The sequence below is a fragment of the Apteryx mantelli genome, chromosome 8 (assembly GCF_036417845.1).
Source record: "Apteryx mantelli isolate bAptMan1 chromosome 8, bAptMan1.hap1, whole genome shotgun sequence".
Lineage (NCBI taxonomy): Eukaryota > Metazoa > Chordata > Aves > Apterygiformes > Apterygidae > Apteryx > Apteryx mantelli.
The window spans coordinates 22067694-22088249 of record NC_089985.1 but is presented as its reverse complement, the minus strand read 5'-3'; the positions used below and the strand labels follow the sequence as shown (position 1 = coordinate 22088249).

Below are 20556 nucleotides of genomic sequence, written 5' to 3'. Positions count from 1 at the left end.
AACTTTTATAACAATATGCAACAGCTAATATTACGTGTGCACAAATAAACAGCATGATGCATTTCTAACTCAGTTTTGTTTGTAGCTGCATCCCTCTGAACTTGAAGTAATATTAGCATTAGAACAATTCTTATTTGGTATGATTTACTCTACTATACTCTAGAGCCCCTTTTGAAGTTAGTAGTTCATGGCAGTCAAAAAGGGATTTCAGCATCTTGCTTTTCTGATAGTAACTCTTGGTGTTGAATTTGTTAGTGCACAAGGCTATCGTGTCATGGACAGCCTTCCTAAGCTCAAGTACTGCTCTTGGTTACACAGCTTTGTGCGTCCCACAGGCCCCCAATCCTCCTGTGGGGTGTTTGCTTGGGAAATGGTAATTACTGCTCAGTTGAAAGAAATGACTGATGTGGCTTGCCTTTTATTTCTAAATTATGCTGGGAAGAGGAAAATGCTTTTCTGTAAAAGCAAGCAAGCTTCAGAAGGTGCCACTTCATGTGCTCCTTACGTGCCATGAGCTACCCCTTTTGCCTGCCCCTTCTGTAGCTCACGGCTTCTGAAGACCCTGGTCAAAGGAAGACTCTGCCATGATTCCTTGGAGCGACCAAACCAAGAAACAAAGGTTTCCAATGTGGTTACACTGAGCTTGCAGGGTGATTTTCAAATAAAAGCCTTTAAGTGACAGGAAGTCCTCCATGGTTTTGTAGCATCGCAGTCCTTTAAATATTGACTGGTGCTGCTGTGCTGGAGAGGACGCTAGTGCATTCGACACAGTGCAGATCCCTGCCTGCCTCTCTCCACACAGGATGCACGTGGTGTGACTGATGGTTATGTATTTGGACAGTCAAGCAAGTCATGGTTCTTGCTCCAGGTATTTTATGATTTGACTTAGAGAAACAGAACAGCCTTCAATGAGTCCTTCTTCTCTTTTTTTCCAGTCCTTATGTGTTGTCCATAGGGCTTTGTTCATGACCCCGCTCTTTTAACGTCTTACTATTGAACAAATGTATTTCATATGGCTTTAAACATCAGTTCTGTGCTCACTCCCTGTTAACCAAGCTTTCTGCCCTCACTTGTCTCCTCCTAGCATATGTGGCATCTTATCCTGTAAGTGACATCTAATTCTGAATTTCTCACCATCTACTAAAATTCAATAAGCTCCACAAGACTCTTGATAACAGCAACATTTTCATCCTACTGCCCCCTGTTAATATACAAGTGGGCCCTGGAAGTTTGTTCCTCTATTTCCTGGTATTATTGCAGACTCTTCCACCAGACTATTGATGGGAACTAAACATTTTGGTATTTCAGACATACTTGGTCTGGCTTTTGTTATCACTTGTCTTCATTTCTGTAATGTCACTTCCTCTGATCATCTTTAAGTACATAAAATCTTACCACTGTATAAATATACAGATGCTTTTATTGCTTCAACCAAATCATTTCCTGGTTTGAAACTTTGTGTTTGCAGTATCAGGTTGCAGGTTTCACCTCCAGCTTTGAGAACCTTTGTGACTGTGCTCCTCTCTGCTTCTCTGCTTTTGTCTAACCATATCCATCCCCATCTTTCTCTGTATCCATAATGATACTGCCTGTCTGGAAATTTTACCCTTATATAATCTTCATAGCATCCTACAAGCATGGAAACCCTCCCTGCACTTGTTTGCAAGGTCACTTGCACCATCAACATTCAATTCATACTGTTACCATGATTCCCAGAGGAAAAAAAAAGGATAATTATCACAATTATTAATGGATTAGTAGAGGGCCATTAGTAGCTGAAGGGAAAAAACATAATAAGTTAGGTTGTCTATTTTACCCATTTTCTATTCCCTGCATTGTTGAGAGAGGAAAAGGTAATTGGAAGAAAAAAAAAAAAAAAAAACTAGGAAAACACTTGACTATTTCTCAACTGGGAAAGCTTTGCCAATGTGATACTTTCACTTTAAGGGAAGTTTTCTCATAACATTTGAAAGGCATAATTTTTTAATGATCTCTTCACCACAGGCCATCAGTGGATATAATCCGTATAATCTAGACTTCAGGCTGCTTTGTTATCTAGCAGCAATAAGAGACTACCTGCTAGCAATGAGAGGATCTAGTGATCCTCTCAATCACTAGAGGGGGACAAAGCCTATTTAGCCATTTTATTACTTAAAATGATTAAAGAGATTGTGATGGGTTTCGAGTTAGACATCCTGACAGTTTGGTTAGAGTAGAGATCTATATTTTGCATTTCTGTAACATCCCTGAGTTCCTTGTGTTTCACTTTTTTTCTTCAGTTAATCTGTTATTGAGGTGCATTTTTTTTGAAGTTAATATTGCAGTATACACACATATGCAAACTGTGTAAATAACTGAATAGCTATTAGCAAAGGACATTCTAGAAGCCATTAAGTTAATAGGAGTGCTTCTACTAAACAGCAGGTGAAAGCATTATATAATTTTTTTTAAAAAAAATTCAACAGTGTATATATGAAGCAAAGATGAGGAAAGTGATATCTGAGCATTTTTAAATGAAATGAAATTTCTGCTTGGCCACTTGTTAATAAACAAACAGGCTAAGCTGCATTTCTTTTATCTCCACAAAATGAATGGCATTTCAATCAATAAATGCAATAGTGAAGAGCAAGCAGTTGTAAGTATATAGCTGCAAATGTCAAATATAGTAAGTGCTTAGACATACATTGGTAAAACCAAGATTTGTACATTTGTTTGTTTTTAGGCAAAATATATTTGCATAGTAATTGACACTGACCATGAAAATAACATGCAGGATTAATAATGTGTGATTGATTTTTTTGAAGTGAAGAATGCTTTTAGACTACAACCTCATTATCTAGCAATCAATGTGGTAAAATCTTACAATAGGGCTCATAAATGGACAGCACAAGTCAAAATAACTACATTTACTGCTATTACATTCAAAAAAGTTCCTGTGTAGAATAGGTAGAACAAGGGAAAAAGAATGGGTGGATACACTACCATATAACAAAGAACTCCCACTGACTTACCTTTTGCCTGCACATTAATCTACTTCTTGGGAAAAGCACCGGCCAGACGTTGGTATTTGAAGGCTTTCAAAACCCTTATCTCTTGTACCCAAAGGGAGAGGGCTATGTAACTTTTAAGAATTAGTACTTTAAAATATCTATCCACACATCCCCCTACTTGGAACGCTTGTGTTGCCTCTTTTTAAGCAGCTATTTAGTGAAACTGTATTATTAGTGTTTTCCAGCATGGATTTTCTATCTTTAAAGTTTCATGAAACCTTACTTATAAATACATTCATAGATACAGTTCTCCAGTCTTTCATCCAGAGGTCACCTTCAAGTTTCTGGAGGTGGTCTCAGAAATGAATGTTTCACCTTTATTCTCCACAGTCAGAACAACTTACCCGCTGGTCCCTTCTTCACAGCTTTTGCAACTAAACTGCTTACAAAGCTCTTCTCATCCGATGGTAATTTCAACCCAGACTAGCATCTTTGCCGTCTCTGGTGAGGCAGAGTTTGTGGTGTGGAGCCAAAGTCCCCTGTTCTGGGACTGCGCTTGTAGCAGACCCATCTTATGGCTCGCATTTACTGCAGCGTTAGCTGAAATTTTCCACGGTGAGTTTGTTAGCGTAGCCTGGAGGGAAGGCAGGCAGCTCCGGGGCAGACGGCAGCAGCATGTTAGCAGTAATGAGTTCCCACTTCAGCATGTCAGTAGCCTCCATCCTGCCCCACAATGGGCCGAGCAGTTTGACTTGGAAATATGACCCAGCGTAAGCGTGTGTGGGATCTGGTTAGGTGCAGAAATCAAGTTACCCCTTTTGATAAAGCTGGTGAAGACTAGGCCTGTTTGGCTCCCCCATGGGGCTGTCTCCAGCACTCATTACAGAGTGTAAATGGGCATGCTCAGTAACTGATACAGTCCTCCAAATTATTCCTTTAGTTAAGAAGTCTCTATAGGGGTGTGTTAACGCACACTAAGCTAGGCGGTCTGTACTAACTTCTTGTGAGGACTATTATTTGTGCACACTAAGTCATTGATAGGTATCATACAACCTAAAGCTGCAAAGGAGTGGTTGAGACACCTGTAGATACCCTGGACCTACAAACACACCTGCAGAGGCTTGTACCTTTCTGCAGTTTAGGGGACTTGGTGAATTCAATATCTTCACAGGGAAATAATTAAAAAAAAAAAAAATTGCTTTGTATAAGGATGTTTGCAGTTTCCTTTCCCATGCTTTTTGAAGAACTGTGTTGAGCTTAAAAAAAATGTATGGTTGAGAAAAGATCCATTAGAGTTAAACTGCAGTCATTGTAAACCACTGTCAAACTTTAAATATTTCTAGCTTTCCCTTTCTTATTCATTTTACTTTTTTCAATAAATAATAGACTTTTTCAGTAAGTAAAATGGACTACTTAATAGCCCATCATGTACTTTATTTTTGCTAAGCTTTTGTGTGTGCTTTTTATATCATGCTACTTAAAACCTTTCTCTGACTCTTTTTTTTTTTATTTAAACTTGGTCCAAATTATTTGAAAGGTTTTGTTTGTCCCAAGTGTATCTTAAGTTCAATGCAATGAATACCTCTTCTTGACAGCATAGATAGATAAAACATAGGATGACTAGATGCTCAACACTATAGTTTCTGAAATGCCTGGGTATATCCTTCCCCATGCAGCTTCCCTGTTCCCCGTAGTTTCACATAGTTTTACATGCATTCTCATAATTTTTTCACAAGATAATATAAAACCACTTCCCTACTCTTTTAAATGTTAAAGATGTAAACCGGGGGAAAACACAAGAAAGTTTTGTTTACAATAGGCTCAGCAACTTTGAGCCAACTAGTGTTTTATTGTGGTGCCTGGTGAACTAACCCCAGAGCAAGTCATGCGGGAAGATGAATATGTTTTGAAGGCCTTTGAGAATGGTGATTATTCTTCAACTATATCCTAACTACAGAACCATGCCTGAAAAATAAACGTTTGATGATTTACACAGAGAAAACTTACAGCATGTTCATTATCTCTCAGAAAAGTTTCATTGCCCATTTTGTGTGAGCCAAAAAACCTGCTTTTGTGTTTGCACCTGTCTAAATATTTCATAGATTCACTTGCTGTACTCTTGCTGTTCTGATTTCCAATCTCAAGTTGACACTTAAAGCCAAATTTTCAATGTGGTGTTCAAGAATGTGGATGCGGTCACGGGGCACAGCTACTCCTCGGGTAGGTGATGAAGCCAGTCAGTGGTCCACACACCATATATTGTGCCTGCTGTTTACGTTTTAGCATGTGATTGTAATGGAGTCTCAAGCAAGAGATCAAATGAATAGTCCTTTGAGATATTTTATAGCTTCCCTCCAGTCACACAGAATGATAAGTCTCTTTTATTATTGATATCTTGCTTCCTCACCCAAGATCCACTATGGTCTTTTTCCATAAGTCAATATATTTCTCCTTCCTTCCCAAACAATACAAAATGGAAAGAAAAGAATAGTTTCTGAAGGTAAAATAAATGCTAGACTTGGCTATATATGTTTTAAGCTTGAATTAAAAAAAATTATGCTTGCACTTGGTTGAATAGGTGTAAAATGTGCACATTCTTAAAGTGTTCTTAAAGTTGAAAGGGGTGAGATGGATTGTACTTTTTTCCATTGCTGCCTTTTTGGTGCATCTTCACATAGGGATGTGTCTGCCTCTTGGGAAGCTGGCAGTGTAAGTGGCTGACAAACTAGCTAATAAATCTGAGGTTAATAGGGCTGTAGACAGCAAAGTACATAGGCGTAGGAAGGATCACCAGCCACAGAATGCTGCACATCTAGAAACTGTCAATACAGAGTATGAAAAATGCAAAGGACAAAGCAAAACTAGGAGAAGTTCCAGCTCATTTTTCTGCTTGCTGGAGCAATCTCTCACATCAGCATATCCTGGTCCTCTAGGGAAGACATGTATTTAAGGGCTTGATCTTGCTTCTATTCATGCCAAAAGAAAGTCTCCTTTAAACCCGAACTGGACAGGATCAAATCATTAATGACTGTCTTCCCAGACATAAAAAAGCATAACAATGCTTTGGGTTATACCAGAATGGCATGTCTGTATACAAAGTTGCTGTCTGTACTTTGTGTGTTAAGAATTTATTCAGGTTCTTTTAGAGGTAGGGATTAAAGCTTTAAAGCTGATCATTCCAGTTCTCTTAATTAGTGGACCAAATGACTGATACAGCTGCTGTGCACTCATGGTATTGAGGACAATTCCCAAGGGGGGAAAAAAAAATCTTTTGAAGACATTTTCTATGCACTGAGCTAAATCACTTGAAGAAGCTTGTGGCCAGAAATTTAAGTAAGTCAGCATGGTGCTCTTGAAGTCAACAGAGCCACACTGATTCCTGTCACCTGTGATTTTCATTGAATATTGCAATGCAATTCTCTTAATGCATTAATGCAAGGATGAAATAGGAAAGTGGAAAAAAAATCCTTCTGCTATACTAAAACTGCTCAAAGAAATAAGAAGGGCCAGAGTGTTACATCTCGTATATACTCTCCACTTATCTAAAGCCACCATAAACATAGCTGACAGGAGGGAAAAGGTGTGCATGTCATGACTCTGTTAAAGAAACCATCCCTTTCCTAGAAAGGTTGCAAGCTGCTGGGCTGCTCTGTGATTTCTTTGAAGGCACCATGCCCTGAAGGCCCTACTCTCCCATCTTGCTCCCCTGTGAGGTTACTTCTCGGAGGTTTTTTGATCATGGAAAGATCTTGCTAAGGGGAGCATCATTTCAAAGGATACCCCATGCCTGCGGATCTGTGGTAACCGCCTGTCATGGGGCTCCTCCCCAAGCACTGCGGCTCGCCGCCCCGCTTCCCGTGTCTCCGCACTTGCTGCAGAGCCCAGCCGTGCCTGGGCAGTGCTTGCACCCACACCCTGTTTGCACGTGGCAGGAGAGGCGGGCGGCAAGCAAGAGCTGCACCCGGACGGGTAGCGTGCACCGGACCCATCGCAATATTGTGCTAGTGGTCCAAGTGAGTGTGTGTTGTTTTTTGTTTTTTAATAAAATTGAAGGCGAAGTGCTGGCTGGGCTGGGATGAGAGGTGGCTGCTTGAAGGGGCAGGGGAGGAGTGAAAGCTGTGAGCCAAGCGGGACCTGCACAGCGGTCTGGGTCATGGAGGAGGGTGACCTGAAGGGAGGCGCTCACGGGAAGCGTGGGATAAGCACAGCGCTGTTTAGTGTTACGCAGGTGCTCCACCTGGCCAGGGACTGAATTAAGCACGTGGTTAAGGGTCGGACTGGGGTCTAATAGCCAATCTCAACTTGTAATGTCGTCTGAAATAGTGCTGTTATTGTTTCCTCTTACCTGCAACTGAGGTTCACTGGTGGGCATTATGTTACCTTCTTAAGAGGTTTCCACTATAAAAATACGTTGCTCAAAATGAGATAGGTTCAGAGCGTTAGTGTGTTCCTCAGGCGGCTCAGTGGGTAAAGTGGGCCTGGAATAACAGAGATTGCTATGCTGCTTTATACCCTAAAGATTCAAAGCCAGTGACAGGATTAAGATTTCTTCATGTCACTGCTCCGGTTTGTACTGGCACTTGAGATTTCCTTTCTCAGAGCCAGACTCTCCACTAAGTCTTTGCATAACAAGAAATAGTCACACACATTTGAGAACAAATACTGGTCACTGTCAGAGGAGCAATATTGTGTTCATAAACCTTTGGTCTGGTACAGCACGCTCATTCTTGGGCTTTCTAGAGCAAAAAAGTTGCCTTTACACTAAACCCTGTATTTACAAAGTATGTATTAGACTTTTTATTTTCTACCTTGCATTCACCATTGAAAGATATTTTTGATTTATTTATAAAGGATTCTCTCCCTTTCGATTCAGACTCATCTTCTGCAGTGAAGTCATAGTTCTTGTGCCTGTGACCCAAAATCAGTTGCCGGAGAAATAAATGTGATGCCACAAATCCAATCCAGGATTTCAGTACAGGATCAAGTGCAAGGAGCAACAGAGAAGATAAGAGGCTTTCTAAAATAGAAGTATCTATTAGAAAAATCCATTTGTTTCTGTCAGCTCTATTTGAACAGATTGTTCTAGTGTCAAAATCTCCACTTAATTGGAATATATATATTTAAGTTTTACAGTGATTTTGTGCTCCTAGGGCTTATCCAGATTCCAAAGAAATCAGCTAAAAGGCTCCTATTAATTTCAGTGGACTTTGGTTTTGGCCTCTCCTAAAAATCTTTGCGTTTGGTGATATTAAACTGAAAAGTGGGTATTACAAGTAAAAGAGTTTGTCATGTAACTCACTTTCAAAGAGTCCCGATCCAGAGTTTGCTGGATTCTGTGCTTGCACTTTCTCTCAACTTCCACTAAATAGAAAGTGAGAGAATCTCATCCTAGAAGCACTCAGAGCAAGATTTTAAATGTGAGTAGCTGCCTATGGGATGTTGAAATGCCAAGACACTGGAATTCTTAGTTGCCTGAATATCTTTGAAAATCTGGTCTTCTGTAACTTCAGACTATTTAGTACACATTTAATAGTTATATTTGAAAATGAGAAAAATATATTCTGCAATAAGATTTGCCTGGACTTAAATTAAAATGTTAAAGGACAATCCTCCTCTATTTTCACGTTTACCTTAGTGATTTCATAATTGTCCATCTCCCCCTCTCTTAGTCTTAGCTGTTTAAATGTTCGATGCCTAGTTTAGGCTACTTGCCTAGGCTCCCCCTCTCATCTGCGGGGAGAAATAGGCAGCTGCGACCTGGGAGCGGTGGTTAAATCTGATGTGCCGAGTTGTGTACTGGGGGTGCCAGTGACTGCGCAGGAGTTTCAGCAACTAACTGAGATCAACTTCTAGATAGGTAAAGTTAGGTGAAATGAATGCTATCTTTAGCAAACAAGAAATGTGATTGGAAGTCCCTCTCTCTGACCTACAGAAAAAGATGTGCTAATAAGCAGCAGCCAATCCATCAGCCAGTGAATGGTTGTATTTTCATTGAAAGTGGGTTTGATGCTTAAAGGGGAGATGGATAATTAAGACTTCATCTTCCAAAATATTAAATATTGATTTGTAGACATTTAGCAGCAGGCATAAAGCTCTCTTGAGAACTGGCAGCAACTGTCTAAAAGATTATAAAAGATTTTAGTTCTCCATGTAAGATTTAGCATTTATTTTTTATTTAAAATTTATGAAATGAGAGTAAAATAGATCAGGATGTAACTTTTAGCCCTCTGAATGTGTGTCAGTTCTGCTCCATGTGGCCATTCAGAGTCAAAATGGATATGATTTTTTTTCCTAAGGTTTGTATTGGCTTTTGGTTTATTGAAGTGCCAGGGGGTTTATAAGCTCTTCAACTCCAATTTTGATTGTTTTATCCAACTACTGTCACTTCTTATCAGTATTAAAGGCAGAAATCAAAGCAAGGGACCCATGGGAAGTAGAGTTTCATATGTACACCACCGCTCTTTTTTGTCACTGTTATAAACTATACACCCTCTGTTCCTGACAGCATATCCACAAGATAATGAGGTGAGTTTCATACTTCGTTAATTCATTTGTGAATTAAACAAAGGTGTTTTTAACTAGAGTGTGTTTCTTTCCACCTGTTTAGTCCTTTCTTTGTGACTTATGAAAATTCCTGAAATGCAACAGATACCATGTAGGATAGTTTTGTTCTTGGCAGCCAGTTTGTCTTTTCAGCCTTTCTCTAATTGTAAATTGGGAATCCGCATGATTAAACCTGTTCAAGCTGATTTAAAAACAAAAAACAACAACAAAAAAAACCTGTCCCAGCTTAGCTGCATCTTGTGGATATTTCTTCCCAAGAAAAAGTGATCTAGATGCTATGACTGGATTTGAAAAATCACCACTCACTGTGGTCATTGATGGTCTGAGCAAAGTTAACCAAATATTCAGTTACCTGAGAGTTTCTATGCACAGACCACCCAGGGGACTTTGCCACAGTACTACAAATTCTGGGTGTGAAGTGATTTGGAAAACCTCTGTAGGAAGAAAATAATCAAAATTCAAGGGAAAGTTAAGGAAAGCCTAACTAGGCAGTATTAGAGTGAGTATTAAGCATTCTTTCATGTGGGATCGTTTCCTATCCCAGCTCAGCTCCAAAAATAGCAACACCTTTGCTAAGTAAAACTGGTGTATTTTGACTATATGCTGATGACATGGAGGAATAGTCAGTTTTGTAAATCAGAGATTTTGTTTATGCTGCATTTGTGCAGCAACTATTTTTTAGAGATGTCTATGCATTAGAAACCAGCAGGCTTTTTCACAGTCCATTTTATTTGGGTTAGCAAGTATATTGAATTTAAGAATGAGGTGAGATGTTTTCTGTGTTTTACTTTCAATAGTTTCAAGTTGATCAAATCCATTTCAGAATGTTCCTCAGTTTATGCAGAATCACTTCAAATAAGTGTAAGTAAAATGTGTTCGTTTTATCACTGGATCTGTTTATTAGGTTTTAAAAGTGCATTTCCACTATACCATCAACAGCAGTAAGGGAAAAAAGGGAGGAGCGGTGGCAGAAAATCTGTTTGACAAAGTAAATAGTCTCTTTGCACATGTGTATATATATGTATGGGGGTTTATATGGCTAAAGTAATGGTGATGGCACTGATGGAACAGACACTTTTTAGCATTATAATGACAAATCATAAAAGATGGCACACTTTTAAAAAAGATGATGTTTATTGGAGACGTGATTATTTCCTTCAGCAAATGGAAAATTGACTGAGACAAGAGAACCCAGCAAGTGAGGATCCAAATTGAAACACTAAGTCATGTCTACATGGTAAGTAAAAAGTAATTCCAAAAAAAAAAAAAAAAAAAGTAACCAGTTTTGGGGGTGGCGGGGGGAATTGAGGCAGTACAATTAGAAGTTGATACTTAAATCTTACTTTAAATACTCCAATTGCAAAAAGAAGATATTTCATAAGAAAGATGTTACAGTAGCATAAGCAGGGGAAAAAGGCACTAGGGTGAGGTAGGCAAACCTGTACTTTTGCACATTTGTAAGTAAACGTATAAGATATTGATGAGTCCTTGGGGTTATATGAGCTTCTTCAGTTTCTTTGACCATTGAAGCTGGACTATAGACCCAGGAGGGACCTAGGTTCTATGTTATTTCCATTTTGACATTTTTATTGTTAAATGTTGTTCACTGAGTTAAAATTTTTTGTACTCAAGTTTAGATGCTTGAATCCTGAAGTCCTTTTATTCATCCTGTCATCTGTCATTGATGTAACTGACTTCTGTGACAGTGTTGACAGGATTTATCTAAGAGTTTGTTAGATGGCACATTTTATAAAATCAAATATAAATAAAAGGGTCCATCATCTGGGGGATATGGGTTTGGAAGTCAATGGGTGTTGATGGTGCTTAGTTTCACAAAGAGCTATTCAAGGACTCACACAATCACCTCTTACAGATTTATCTCTTTTTTTGTATATGACCATGTTCATATTCCCTTCAGGCTGGGGAACAAAATGTTATTTTTTTCTTTTCTAAGACCTGGCAGATAATCAAGTATGTACCTGCATTTCTTTCTGACATTTCAGGAATACTCAATATTGTATTCTGGTGATAATGCTTTCTGAAGAAGGAAGTAGATGGCCCATTTAATAATGTATACTTCATTTACAGTTTGGAGTGTTAGCCAACTACTTGTGATGATACTTCTTCCAGTCATAATACTGATATATGCAAAGTTCTAACTACATTTTTAAATAGAACAACAACTGAATGATACATTCAAAATAATTCATGGAGAGGAAATAGATGTATTTCAGCATGGGAGAATATTTATGCATTATTTAACAGCAATAATGTTTGAATTCATACATTATGCAAATGCCGTTATAATCAGGAAAATGAAAGAACTTGGACTGCTGCAACATCTTTAAATCTACCATTAGGTACTTATTTGTGCATATCATTTAATACTGCACAATGTTACAGTATGTCACTTGAAGAGAGAAGTTATCAGAGACTAACAGGGTATAAAAAAGTAAAGCTGATGAATTCCTGATTGCTACCTTGATGCTAATGTCTATAAATTTATCAGCAAACAAGAGTAAGGGCTTTAATGTAATTTACATAAACTCCCCTTCCGGAGGGTAAGTTACGGGGGTTTTACACACAGTTCACATTTTGCGTTGTGATCCTTCTCCACACCCACCCGCACACAACAGACCTGCACGCAGTGTGGGCTGACACAGCCAAATTGTATTTTTCTAATGTGTCAGCAGCTATGATCCAAAACGAGCAAAACCAGCAAGCCTGACCATATAAAACCAACGTTGGTTCTGTCTCCTCTTATCTTTGAGACACAAGATAAAAAAAATCAAAAAGTCCTGTGCTATGGTGAAGGGCATTAATATACCTTCTCTCTTACTAGTTTTATCTGTTTACATCTCTACTTAATTAAACGTATAAAACTGTATATGTGTATGTGTGCACTTCATTGTGGTATTTTTGTGCCACCTCTCTTTTATAATGACTTTGTATTTTTACAGTTAGTATGAGGATGCATTTGTGTATTCTGTGTGAACAGAAGCAAAAAATTGCCATGCGTGCAGCCAACCCATGCTCTGAGCTAGCAACCTTCAGTCTGGAAATCACAGTAATGTAGCCATGTTAGGAAGGCACTGATCTTGAGTTAACATATCCAGCCCTGTCTCCGGAAGTCACCAGGACACGCTCAGAGCTGCACTCGTGGGGCTTTGTCAGCGCTGGCTCACGGCTCTCGGGCCCGTCATAAGAGCAGGTTGTCGGCCTGACTGTCCGTTGCCTCCTGGTCACCCTCTCCCGTTCCTACCTCTAGTTTCCTTAGTCTTTCTGTTTTCATCAATGGTTTGTTTTCCTCCCTTTTTCAAATGACTCCTTCATTCCTGTCTTTTACTTCTTTCAGTCATACTTTGTCCTGATTGTATGGTCCTTGCACCCCTTCCTTCTCAGTACTTCTCACATATTACTGAATTTCTCCTCCAAATAACACCATGAAGTCATCTGTGACTTTATGATGGAAGAGCAAACAGTATTGCATCCACTCTGCCATAAAAAGTAATAATTTCTGGAAGACTACAGCAGAGTAAAAATTCCAGGCCGTGGACTGAATTCAAACTGGTGAGTACCCAAAATGTAACGCTGTAACAGAAACAGAACTGGTTGGAAATATCAGTATGAAATAGAAACAGAGCTAGTCAGACCTACGTCCTCGGGGGTCTTATCTCCTATTTTGAGCCTAAGAATCTGAGGGTTGGTTGGAGCCTAAGGCTGATTAGCAATGCTGTCGTGTCACTGTATTAACTCACCCTTTGGCACAGCAGTCTAACGGTAGCACCACAAGACTGTGCTCCTTCCGCTGATGTCAGCCCTCAGCAAACCTGATGGCCAGCACTTATCATGCCCTTGCCATCCTAGTGGAGAGAGCCCAGAGTGGTGTGAGAAGGTGAGCTGACCTGCGAAGGCTGTGCTCTCAGTTCTGCCATTCGCCTCTTTGAGACAAAACCCAAAGGATGGTCTTGCTGCCCCATTCTGGAGGTGTGTTTGTATGGACTGGCTTGGGCCAGTCTCTGAAATTGCAGGGTTTCCTCTGTGTGCACCTGTGAAAAATAAAAATGTGTAGGAGGCAGGAAGAACAGAGAGTAGACAGGTCCTCCTCATTGCATGGAGAAGGCTGGAGATTTTGGGACTGGTGATGAAAATGCTGATGATTTAAAAACAAAACAAACAAAACAAAAACAAAAACAAAAAAAAAAAAAAAAACCCAACACCTATAACTCTTCTGGTCTGTTCTTTTTTGTCCATATGGGAATGAGAACTTGAGAAGTTGCAGGGCTGGTTATCTTATGCTTTTCAGTCTCTCACCTTTGACAAATAAATTCTGGAGAAAATGGGTTATGGATGATTTTGCCATCGTAGAAGTAAACACTGCATCTGATTTTTTCCTACCACACGTTGTGCATGCCTAACTTCTTGACAGGAAAGGTGGAAGACAAAGGGGCTTTCTAGTCAGACACAGGCTCTGCTGGTTGCTTTCTTGTCTGGCTGATTTTTAGGTCATCATTTGAGAAACCAAAGCAAGAGTGCACAGTGGTGAAAGAAGAGCTAAACTTTCCCCTTATTGTAATCCATCAGTTAACATTTTTTTTCCAAATGATTTGCATTACAAAACTCATAACTTGATAATGATCAAAATGAGAGTAAATAGGCATGAAGAACAATTAGCTGAGAGAACAAATTATTTTCTTATGCCATTAAAGCTAGCCCATCACTTGTCAAGCAGTAATTTACAGAAACGGACAGGGGAGGCAAATTTACAGTCTGGTTTCCATGTGTACTTGTTGTATGGCAAGGAAAAAAGAATCTGCATGCAGATGCCATCAATCCGGCATGTCTCATAAACACTATATCCATGTAATAGCTCAGGAATTCAGAACAGATCTTGCTGCAACTGGGTGGCATTTGGACACATTTTGGGTACTCACCAGTTTGAATCCAGTCCACAGCCTGGAATTTTTGCTCTGCTGTAGTCTTCCAGAAATTATTACTTTTTATGGCAGAGTGGATGCAGTACTGTTTGCTCTTCCATCATAAAGATTGTGCCAGGGCTTCTGCTATAAAATCTCTATTGCTAACAAGAAAACACAATTCAACCAATATATTGTGCTCCTTGCTAAGAACTGGCATGCAAGAATTCATCCTGCAAATTTTTATTTGCAGTAAATGATACTAATTTCTCAGTGTGCAAAATAATGTATGAGCTCCTTTTTGTTGAGTATTAACTAATCTTTATGGTGTTGTAATAATCAGAGTTAGACTCAAACTGGTTTTGAAGAGGGGGACAGTAGGATGCAGCAGGCGCCAAGTGTGCAATAACAACATGTACTCACTCCAGTGCCAACTGGAGATCACCAGCAGATGACAAAGAGGAGACAGGGCAGTAGAAATAGGAGTCAGTATATACTGGAATGGGAAATGAATTGATGTGGTATTAACCTCAGAGTGGTTATATTAACGTCTTTAAGGCAGACCTCCTTGCTTTACATAGCTTTGACAAAAATGTGCGAGTGCTGACTATACACGAAGAAAATGGAAGCTGGTTATCATTGTAATGGCAGTTCATGAGAATTATAGTTTATGAGTTAGAGGTTATGACGTTGTTGGACTGGTTATTGTGTTGCTTCTGCATAGCCTAACATAGCTTAACTAAGAGTTAAGTTAGTCTCAGGTGGGTTTCTGTGTCGGCAGTGCCTGAAAGCAGCGGGAAAGCTGAACCTTGTTTCAGACAATGTGATCCCGTCACTTCGACCCTTCCTGCCTCTGACCGGTGTGTTCCTGTTGGATAAACAGATGGTGCTTTGTTTTGTAGAAGCTGTCCAGCATCTCTGTGTTTTCCCTCTGATTACAGCTCCTGAGAGGAAACTTCTGAGAGTGCCAAATCCAGTCAGGCCTCCATATGATTGACAAGGATGCCATCGCCACCAAAGAGAAGTGCAAGACCTGGCATGATCACTCAGCAGAGGTGCTCAGAGACACCCAGAGAGTCAATGGTATGGTTAACCCTGAGCTGTGACGCTGTACGAATCGTCTGTTCTGCCTAACATAACGCAGATGTTGTGATGTTCGGGCAACCTTCAACCACAGTAAGGGCCTGTTTGGCTAGGAGAATACAGGCTCTTTCTGAAAAGTCGTGAGCAATTGAGAGAGCATTAGATTGCTACAGATGTGAAAGAGGGTTTCCTAGATGATGACCATAAATCTTACACAGTCGAAAAAGACAATGTAACTTCTTTGGGGTTTGTTTAATGGTTCAGCGTAATGCCAGCATGTTGAAAAATATCTTGGGTTATGTCCTTTTTTGGACAAGGACTATTGCTCTTCTTACTCTTGATACTTTCTGACTGCACTGAGGACATGCTCCAAAATCTGCTGAAGTCAAGAGGAAAATTCCTTGAGAGCCTGAGAGCCAAATTTCTGTGAAAGATTTCCCACATCAAGATCATCCAGGGTCTGTCCCCAGTGGGCCAATATAGGTCCATAATACTTGTGTTTTGAAACAGAAAAATTACCTCTAATATGAAAATTCTCACTGACTTCAAAAGGATTACCACAGTTAGCTATGTTCTGGCAATCCTTGCTTACAGCACACAGTTTTAACATATGTTAAATTTTATGCTGATAGTTTGCATATTCTTATACTAAATAAATATGCACATTTATATACACTGTGATGCAACAGCAATTTACATCTCATATGACCATCTGACATTGTTTCTCCTGGGAATATATAATGGATGCATCTCCTCTGCATCATGAGAAAAATGCCATTTCAACCCAACAGAATATTTTAATTTCACATAGTCAAAATGGTGTATCTATAACATAAGGTTGTCTGCAGTTTGTGGTATGGCTTTTGTAAGTTTGCTAATTCCTTAGGGTTTTAATTAGAAACACTTCAGCTATATTTCCCTAAAACATGCAAATGTTGAGGCTCCCACAAACAGTATTATTAAGGTGGCTTCTTAATTGATTTTTCTTTGGGAGCAATTTGTTTCTCTTCCAGTTTGCTGTGGCAAACACTGGCATTTGTCACTTCTTCCTGTAACTGAAGCTTTCTGCTTTAATAAATGCACATATTAGATGCTATTCTCTCTCTCAGTTTGATAGGTGTACAGTGTCAGGCAGAAGAAGGTCACAATGATGTTAAATTTGCTGCTGAGCAAAGGATCAGAGTGTAAATGAAATCTTGAAAGCTGGGAAATGGGAATGTGCAAGTGTAAATAATGTATTAATTATTGACAGCTAAGGGACCGAAGAGTCCTGTTTAGTAATGACATCTTCATTGTCGCACTGCCTGACACTATCTTAGGTATTTTTATTTTAATTAAAGGTTTTCCCCCCATGGTAGTAAATATTTCAATTTAACAGTGTAACTTTATTGATATTTTTTATCTTCTTTGACTTTTGTTTATCTTCTCTATTTTAGGTGCTTGGTTCAGGAAGAGATGGGGGAGAAGTGAATACTCTTTATTTTATAGTGGCAGGTGATGTTATTACAGTACAAAAGATATTTTTCTTATAATAAAAGAGCACAACACTGAGGTGCAAAAGGAGATTCCACCTCATCAGTTATTTATGGAAGTTAAGATATAGTTTGGGAAAAGACATATGATCACCAAGGGCTCAATTTTGCCAACAACCCTTCATAACAATGAGTAGTGTTTAATATACACCAGAAACCCAAAATTCTTCTCAGCGTGGCTTCTCTGAGTGATACTCTATTTAGGGTAAGGAAACGTGGCTTTCAGGTAACAGGCTTAATAGTCTGTAGTTTCAACCATGGAGCCAAAGTCTAGGAGTAGTAATCAATCCTTTAATATTTACATGGTTTCTGTTATAAATTAGCGCAGAAGAAAATTTCATGGTCCAAAAAAATCTTAGCATTATCCATCATAAGGCTGCTAGGTGCAAATCAAGCTAGGAGCCTTCAAAATGTCAAGATTTCAAAACAAAACAAAAGTCTGTCCTAACCCTTGTTTGCCAAATGAGCTAAGAACTTTTCTCCTTAGGAGATGTTCACCTGCGGAGGTGAGCTGGTCTCTCGTGCTTCCCACGTCCTTCAGCTTGCTCCACTACCACACAATGTGTGTGGCCCCCGGCCTAGAGCAGCTAGCTATATCCCGATTCTGTTTTCTTCCTGTGTTACATCCAGTCCCCAGTCAGTCCCAATTCACCCATACTGTTTTTTCCCACAGACGCTAGGTTTTGTGCCACCTGCAAGTAGAAGGCACAGGAGTATGGTGAGGTCTGTAATACTCGTGGTGGGTCTGGATGAAAGCAGTGGCCCGTTATTCACATGATCAAGGTACTCAGCACAACTTGGAGAGCTCCTTTAGCTCCTGCTGCGCGGGCAGAAGTCGCAGTCGCGTAGCTCATCGCTGCCTTTGGCAAACCACCGGGTCCCTTTCAGTGGCGTGCAGGCGCCTGGCAGTTTATCTGGCTGCTGCCGTAGCTCTCTGAGTCTGGTATCTGAACACCTCCCCTTCCAGTGATGAGAAAGCCGACAAGGGGAAAAAGGAGTGGTGTGCCAGTCTGCACGTGCAGCGGTTGCCCTGAGTGGGCCGGGGTTGGGTTAGCCAGCGGGAAATGCAGGAGCCTGGGATGGGCAGGGAAATCACTGTGCAACTACCTGGCAGGCGAAGGTGCTGCTGAGAGCTGGGATTGAAGGCAAGGAAGAGTCAGCTGCTTCAGTGGGTCTCAAGCCTGGTGGTAATTGTCGTGTCTTTGTCCTTACTGAGTACAGCTGGGTGACATCTTTCAGTCAGATCCTGTTTCCCTGAAAAATACAGATTGTGGTTGGTGGAATTGTTCAGCAAATTTCTGTCAGTCTTGGTGAACTGTTAGAGTTGATAAATCCTGGTGTGTGGGGAGCTGGAAAAAGTGAAAACATTTCATTTCATTATTTTCAAAACGTTGCTTTGATTGATGGAGTCAGAGAGACCTTCCATTCTGAAGAAGTTTAATCTCTTAGATTAACAAATATTACATTTTTGCACAAGCTCAAGTTAATGAAACATTTCACCTGATATTAATCTTCCACTTTTCAGTTCAACAAACCCTAGATGTTTTTTTCGACCAGCAGTAAGCTATTTATTCTTTGAAGAGCAAGTGCAGAGAAAAGTGCCCAGCTTTGTTGGTGTTTGCTTTGGAGTTGCTGCCAGCGCTTTGTACGTTGTCCCGATGAGTTGTTGTTTCCGTCTGTGATATTCTAAGCAGAAAAAAGAGCCAGTTTCTTGTTATAGGGACATTCCCAATTGTATAACCCAGTTCCAAGTTGTTATTTACAGGTGCTAATACCACTAGGGGAAAATATGACTCCTTTTTAAAGAGTGTTGTTATTTACAGAACATGTGTCTCAAACATTAAAAAATGCCATATGTGATGCTGAATATAGAGTCCCTCTCCCTCCGCCCAAGAATATAACTTTATCAAAATGAAATTTCCTGCTCATTTGAGCCAGTCTCCATAGCAACAGTACTGTACACCTGTGATGTACGGGCATAAGCCGTTACATCCTCAGAACTAGCCAGAATGAGCCTTGCCCCAGCCCCCTCCCAAAGGGTCCAGTATGTTTCCAATATAACCATAGCATATATTTTTATATGTTACATATGCGTAGTCTGTATAAAAGATCATTTTATTCAGAAATACCCTTGTTACATTTGGTAAATAAATACAAATATGTTACTTACATGAAGTTATACACTTGCAAAAATTTGGTATGTTCCTGTCCTGAGGGAAGACTTTATAATGCAAACGTTATACAAAAATAAAAGCTCATGCTTACATTTGCTTCTGTAAGAACTTCCTAATTTGAAAAATTCATAAAATACCTCACTCTTCCAAATCTGTCAACCTGTTAATAGTACATCATTATAAAAAGAATAAAACAATTGCATGCTGAATTATTTAAATATTGTTTTAATAGTAAACTGGAAGTAATTATGCACCTTTGGCTATCCAGTACTGCAAATAGCCTTATTGCTGCTCACTCCATAACTTTTAATGAAATTGAACTCCCCAGTAAGAAATAAATGGTTGCATTTTAAAGAAACCTAAAATTATTTCCCCAGGTCATTCATAAGGTAGATCATTACAGAGAAACATTTTCTTATGCTAAGAAAAAAAAAGAAAATAGCTCACTAATGCAATGGAAATTATATTTTAAGCTTTTTACATTTATTAGCTTATTTCAGATGAGGCAAACTTCAAAGAAGAATTTTATTTGAGATTCATGCAGTATAAAAACCTACATAACTATGGCTATTGTTGCCAGATATACTATATGTGATAAAACATATAGGTGAACTGGCTGTTTCTGTGCTCCCATGTTTGTGTGTTCTTGTCTCTGCTTTCCAAACTGCTCTCTTTATCCCTCTTACCTCAGCATAACCCATCCCTGAATGCAGGGCCAGCTAAAAGCTGAAGGAGTGAAATATGGTAGAAGATACATGCATGTTTTCAAAGTTGGTTGCAGCAGGTTGCCTGAATTTTTAATATCTCTCCTTGATATAGTGTGCTTGACTTTTTTTTTCAGTTTTATTATAATCCTCATTTCTGTGCCAGTGAATAGGGGACGACTTCTCTCAGAGCAAAATTTCTTGTCCTTGTTCAGCAAATGGATGGACAAGACTATTCTTTTTTTAAAGAGGAAAGAGGAGTGGGGGCTTAGTGACTCACCCTAGTGCAAGCTGCTGTCATCAAGGCAGCTCCATCCCAGCTGGTAACTGGGTGAAACGGGAAGGGAACGATCTTCTTACTAGCAGTTTAAGGACCGGAGACAACTATCTAGTCATTTTTTGTTTTTCTCAAGCGTAGTTGTTGTCAGATTTTCTGCTAGGAAATATCTGTTCAATATAAGCTGCTAATACTCTGCTTTAGGCAGAACACGATGCTTGGAGCTTATGTAGGCTGATTTCAGGGAAACTAGCAGCATTATTGATTTTCATTGGGCTTATTAGGATCAGTATAACATGCACTTTTGCTATACTAG

At 39.5% G+C, this 20556-nt stretch overlaps 1 long non-coding RNA gene across 1 annotated transcript; it reads left to right on the top strand.

Moving 5' to 3' along the window:
* The first annotated feature begins 8427 nt into the window (after positions 1 to 8427).
* LOC106499674 (uncharacterized) lies at positions 8428 to 17189 on the top strand. Its single transcript, XR_001295222.2, has 5 exons — positions 8428 to 9515; positions 10352 to 10415; positions 10716 to 10791; positions 15412 to 15553; positions 16990 to 17189. It is a non-coding gene; the product is annotated as an uncharacterized lncRNA (long non-coding RNA).
* The last annotated feature ends 3367 nt before the right edge of the window (positions 17190 to 20556 follow it).